Source organism: Saccopteryx bilineata, chromosome 5 (assembly GCF_036850765.1).
Source record: "Saccopteryx bilineata isolate mSacBil1 chromosome 5, mSacBil1_pri_phased_curated, whole genome shotgun sequence".
NCBI lineage: Eukaryota > Metazoa > Chordata > Mammalia > Chiroptera > Emballonuridae > Saccopteryx > Saccopteryx bilineata.
This window is the reverse complement of record NC_089494.1, coordinates 142,724,724-142,730,501: the sequence shown is the minus strand read 5'-3', so window position 1 is coordinate 142,730,501 and position 5,778 is coordinate 142,724,724.

Sequence of the window (5,778 nt, the reverse complement as noted above, 5' to 3'; positions counted from 1 at the left end):
AAAAAAAGACAATAATGCTGAGAAAAATAGAAGGCAGTAGGAAAAGGGGAAGACCAAATATGAGACAGATTCACCCCATAAAAGAAGCCACAGGCACACACTTACAGGAGCTGAGCTGGGCTATTGAAAATAGGACATTATGGACACCACTCATGCATAGAATTACCAGGAGTTAGAGTCAACTCAATGGCACATAACACACATCAGGTTAGCAGGCCAATAGCAGCATGACACAAAACACTGTTATGATTCCTGAGTTGACCATTAAGTTTGGTCCACTGACCAAGTAAGAAAATTGAGAAAGGCGTATTGTGTCACTTGGGAAATTTTGTAAAGTTAGTCAGATAATTATCTCCATTTTATTTTAATTAAACAGACACAGACATAATTTAAGAGAAAACATAAAGGGAGGCAGAAATACTGATATTCTACCTAGTTGGTTCAACCAAAATTATTGAAAATAGAATTTTTTTCTTCATGAATCTTTCCTTTGCATGTGGAAATCATTTTCATGGGTTTGCCAAATAATACAGAACTAAAATCTTAACCAATGCTTATCTCAGTAATAGCATTGATTATTTCAAATATGTCCAAACCAATTGACTCTTGAATACAACTGGGAATGGTAATGGGTCAGAGGGGAACTTTCTTCAGTACACTAGGAAAACTTCTCCAGGATAGGTTCTACCTCATGGCCCTTCTCTTGACCAATCACTATTAGAAAGGGAGCCATGACCTTTTATTTTCCATGATGTTCTCACAGAAGCAGTTTGAAGCTATCCCATCTATACAGTGAATGTGCTGATAAATTGGTGGTCTTGCCTATTTTTGGACTCACCTATTTAAAATTGACATTTAAAAGGTCAGAACAAATATTTTTTTTTCATTTGCTTCAAAATAATAAATAAAATAAGCGGCTGCCAAAGGGAGACTCATTCCCTCAGCTGTGGACTTCCGGGGGTTGAGAGGGAAGGGTCCATTAGCTTAGGAATTCAGAGAGAGGGAGAGAGAGGGTGAGAAAACCAGCATGGAATGAGTCCAGCAAGGTAGGCAGATAGAGAAGGAAGAGCATTAAATATTGCCTGGCTTGGAGTACGTGCTTCTCTATTTCTTCCTTCATAGAATTAATAAGATTTGCCTTGCTTAATTCATACACCTATTGGAAAATACATGATTATATTTATTTTATTTATAAATTAAATTTAATGGGGTGACAATGATAAATGAGAGTACATAGTTTTCAGGTTAACATCTCTACAGCATTTCAACCGTTGATTGCATTGTGTGCCCACCACCCAAAGTCAAATCTTTTTCCAAAAAATACATTTATTTTACTTCTAAAATATTATACAGACATGCAGTATAAATTTCCCAAATATCAATAATTCTGTTTAAAATGAAAGACAAATAATATCTTAATTCAATCATAGGATACAATTTAGATTAAACCAGAGGACCTTAACTTCTGGTCATTCATGCTGAAATGATTCATTCAGAAGAAGCACCAGTCAGTGCCACAGCACTTCCTGGTGGCATTCAGGTGTTCTCATGAGATCAGAGTGAAGGATATAAGAGTGAAACCCAGTTCTCCATTCCTACAGTTCCAATAAAATTTCAGATATGGTGGTCACAGACCAATGCTCCAGGAAATGCTCCTTCCCCACAGCTACTGCTGGGAAAAAGAATCAAAACCTTGACTTAAAGTCAACTTAATCATTAAGGCCGCTGTACATAGTGAAGAGCTGGTACTCAAAGAACTGTTTGTTAAGTGAATAAGCAGTTAATCATTGCATCATTAGAATTTTTAAAGGCATATAAATACTACGGTGGGTATTAAGGGCTGTAGGCATATATTATTTTAAGCAAGCTCCAATGAAGTCCTTTTTTTAAATTTTATTTAGTGAGAGAAGGGGAAGCAGAGAGACAGATCGGGATCCACTGGCAAACCCACTAGGGGGTGATGCTCTGCCCATCTGAGCTGTTGCTTCGTTGCATGGCAACTGAACTTTTTTTTAGCACCTGAAATGGAGGCTGGAGTCATCCTCAACGCCTGGGGCCAACTTGTTCTGACAGACCTATGCCTGCAAGAAACGAAGAGAAAGAGAGAGAGAAAGAGAGAGGTGAGAGGGGGATGAGTGGAGAAGCAAATGAGTGCTTCTCCTATGTGCCTTGATCAGTAACTGAGGAGCCACTGAGCCACTTCACCCGCAGGTGGTGTAAAGTACCAAAAGCTACAGAATTAATATTAATATTTTGGGAGGCTTGAGAAACATTTTGTTGATTTGGGTTAAGGTGTGGAGAGAAATTGTGAGAATAATCTCTGTACTGTGTAACTGGCATAGTAAGGATGGCCCTTGGCATTGTATTGTAAATGCAAAGGGGAGGGAAACATGGATTCCCCAGACATTCCACCACACCTGTGGGGAAAAGGGTGAATGGCTAGCCAGGTGCAGGGAGAGAAAAGCCAAAATAAACCTTTTCTTATAGTAATGAGCCATTTGCGGACATTTGTCCCCACGGAAACTACCTCTCCTATGTAAATGCGTGTGGTTAACACGTGTGACTCAGGACAGAGAGATAGCAAATGAACACTAAATAATATAGGAATGCCTTTTAATATGTAAAGAGACATCTTTCTACCATTGTGTTGGCTTGTGAACTTTGTTTTCCCCAAAAGTATGTATGGTTTGCAAATTGAACGTGGTCCTATCATGTTGAAGGGCATATGACTATAACCAATAGTGGTAAGGGGCTCCTAATTGCAATTTTTGCTTCTGTACTTCCCACTTACAAAACTATAAAAACCAAGTAGAACAAAGGGCCGGCGCGCTCTCCTTCAGAATTCTGTCGGAGTTCCCGCCGCTTGGCCAAGCTAGACAATAAAGCTTTGATGTGTAACCGACGGACCTTGTTCTTGTCTTCCATGTTTGGGTCCCTCCGAATTTGGCTTAACATTCGAACATGAGACTTCCACACAGCATGCCAATGCTCTACCACTGAGCCAACCTGTCAGGGCCTCCAATAAATTCCTATTTGAAAAAAATAGATTTTGTAGTATTACAAAGTGATTTATCCTAGAATGTTATAAACAGCAAGTAAGTGCTCTTGTATATTTAAAGCATGATCCAACCAAAAGGATGTTTTTCAAATATCAGATAACATGAATAAGGCATTAGTCTAGTGCCCAGAGTTTAGGTATAGTAAAAGTTTCTTATCCCCGTGGCCCTAAGGACACTATCCCTCTTCTAGCAGTGCAGGTTGAACTGACAACATCTCAGTTCTCTCTTCTGTTATTTCTTACCTTTGGTCGTCACAAAGTTATAGAGTCTACTACATCTTTCAACTTTGACTTTGTCTCTTCCTTGTACCCCATTCCCACCACTCAGTATTAGTTTAATACATTCTATGTACCTATTTCCCTATATTTAACCTAAGCTACAAGCCATATGTACCAAAAAGAATAACATTTAATGAGCATGCTGTCAGACACATGCATTACATTGATCCCTCATCTACTCTGTATGATGGGTGCCATTGTTATGGATAGGAAAGTAAGGCTTACAGTGTTTAAACATGTAAACTCTGAATCTACTTAAACTTCAGATAATTTGCCCAAGGCACCATCTGCTGTTGCTTTGTCACCACTGTGCCTTGGTTTTGCTAATCCCTCTGTTTAGACTCTTACTTTGCCATCCTGTCTATTAAAGCCGGTATCTCCTTCAGCCACATTCAGTGCCCTTGTCCTCTGTGAAAACTCACCCACTTCCTCCAACTACATATAATTTTTCCCTTTTGTAAACCATCAAACACTTTTTCCTTCACCAACATCTTTGTACATAATTCCCCCCTCCAATTTGTATACACTTCAGGTCAGAAATCCATCTTTATACCTTCCATAGCACTTGATGTAGTCAGACTAAATAAATGTATTAGGTTCTTGAAAATAATAATGAAAATGAAAGAACTATATTAAATACATGTTGTTATAATTAGCAAATCTTACAAGTTCATAATATGAAACAGACTAAAAAACTAGTACAAGATACTATCAAAAGAGATGACAGGGATCCAAAGTTGGTTAAAAAAGAGACAAATAAAAATCCAAATCAGTGGTTTTTTACTTAAACGTTACATATTTTTTAAAGTTTAAAATATTGCTACTCCTGAAGGTAATTTTAATACTATTACAGCAAAAGTGCTTTTGTAGATTTATTTATTTGACAAACCGTTACACAATTCTTGGGGTCAGATCTGTTGTAAGTCCTTTGTAAATATTCACTCATTTAAATTTTATAACAAAAACTTAGAAGTTAAGTGACTTACTCCAAAGCACACAGCTAATAAATGACAGAGCAAGGATTCGGATCCCGGAATCTTTCCCCAGACTGCTTTCTTAGCCACTAAGTAGACTTTGTTGTCTCTCTCTCTCTCTCTCTTTTAATTACGCAGCAATTCTTGTGTAGTGCATAGTTAGACATTATTTAACATTTTGGGAACTTTAAACATCTTCCACTATTTTAAAGGTTTTGTTTTGGCATAATTACAAACTTAAAAATTGTAAGAATGGTACAGACTTCAACAAAATTCACCAAATGACTTTATCTTTTTCTCTTTATTTCTCTCAATATTTAATATTTATTTTTTATCTGTTTAAGAGTAAATTATAGATGTAATATCCCCTAAATACTTCATTGTGTTTCCTAAAATTAAGGAACTTTATTACATAACCACATTATAATTACCAAAGTTAAGATATTAAACATTGATACAACACTATTTAGATTAGGTCTTAATCTACAGGTCCTCTTCAGATTCCACCAATTGTTCCAATAAGGTCTTTTATTGCAGAAGGAAACCCAAGATCATGATTTGCATTCAACTATATGTCTTTTAGTCCTATTTAATCTGTAACATTTTTCTGAGTCTGTCTCTCATTCTGTATGTTTCTTGCATATTATGACTTTGACATTTCTGAAGAACACAGACCAGTTATTTTATAAAATGTCCTTAAATGTCAGGTTGTCTGGTGTCCTCTAATGACTAAATTAAGATTAGGTGCTTTTGCTTCCTCTCACACATTTAGTAAACTGAATATTGTAATATCAATCTGAAATAACGGTAAAATGAAAAAATAATTGTGGCTAGACCAATACAAAGAGATGAGTGATGTTGGTCATGAGCAGGAATACAACTTCTCAGTATTTCTCATCATTAGTATTAGTCTCAACTACTTAAGCAGAAATTGTTCTTGAAATAAAAATTTATTTTAAAATCCCCTAACTGTATTTTTTTAATGTTTCAGTTATATATTCACTAAATAATTGTGATCTGACATTTCTTCTGAGAAATATCCACCAGAAAGGGAAAGAATAATTGCATATAATTCTTTGGTTAGATGAACGGACAGTGAGTTTTGTGGTTCAAAAATGAAATTTCTATATACTTGGTTATGAAGAATCAAATTTTCCACACCTGTTAACCTCTTAGTGAACAGTTAAACTTGAATTTCTGAAAGTGTGTAACTACGGCTCACCCAGGACTCCTGGGGTTTATCAAGTTTTAGACAAGTGTGCTTTTTCTTTTTCTTTTTTTTGTCCTGGGTTGCCTGTCACAGAATAGTTTGTATCAGTCAGGGATCTACAGAGAAACAGAACCAATGGGATATATAGAGATATGAAATCTTGGATCCCTAAGTTACAGGACTGAGGAGTCCTGCGATCTGCCAGCTAGAGGTCTAGGAAAGACAATAGTATAGTTCCAGTTCAAGCCTGAAGGCCT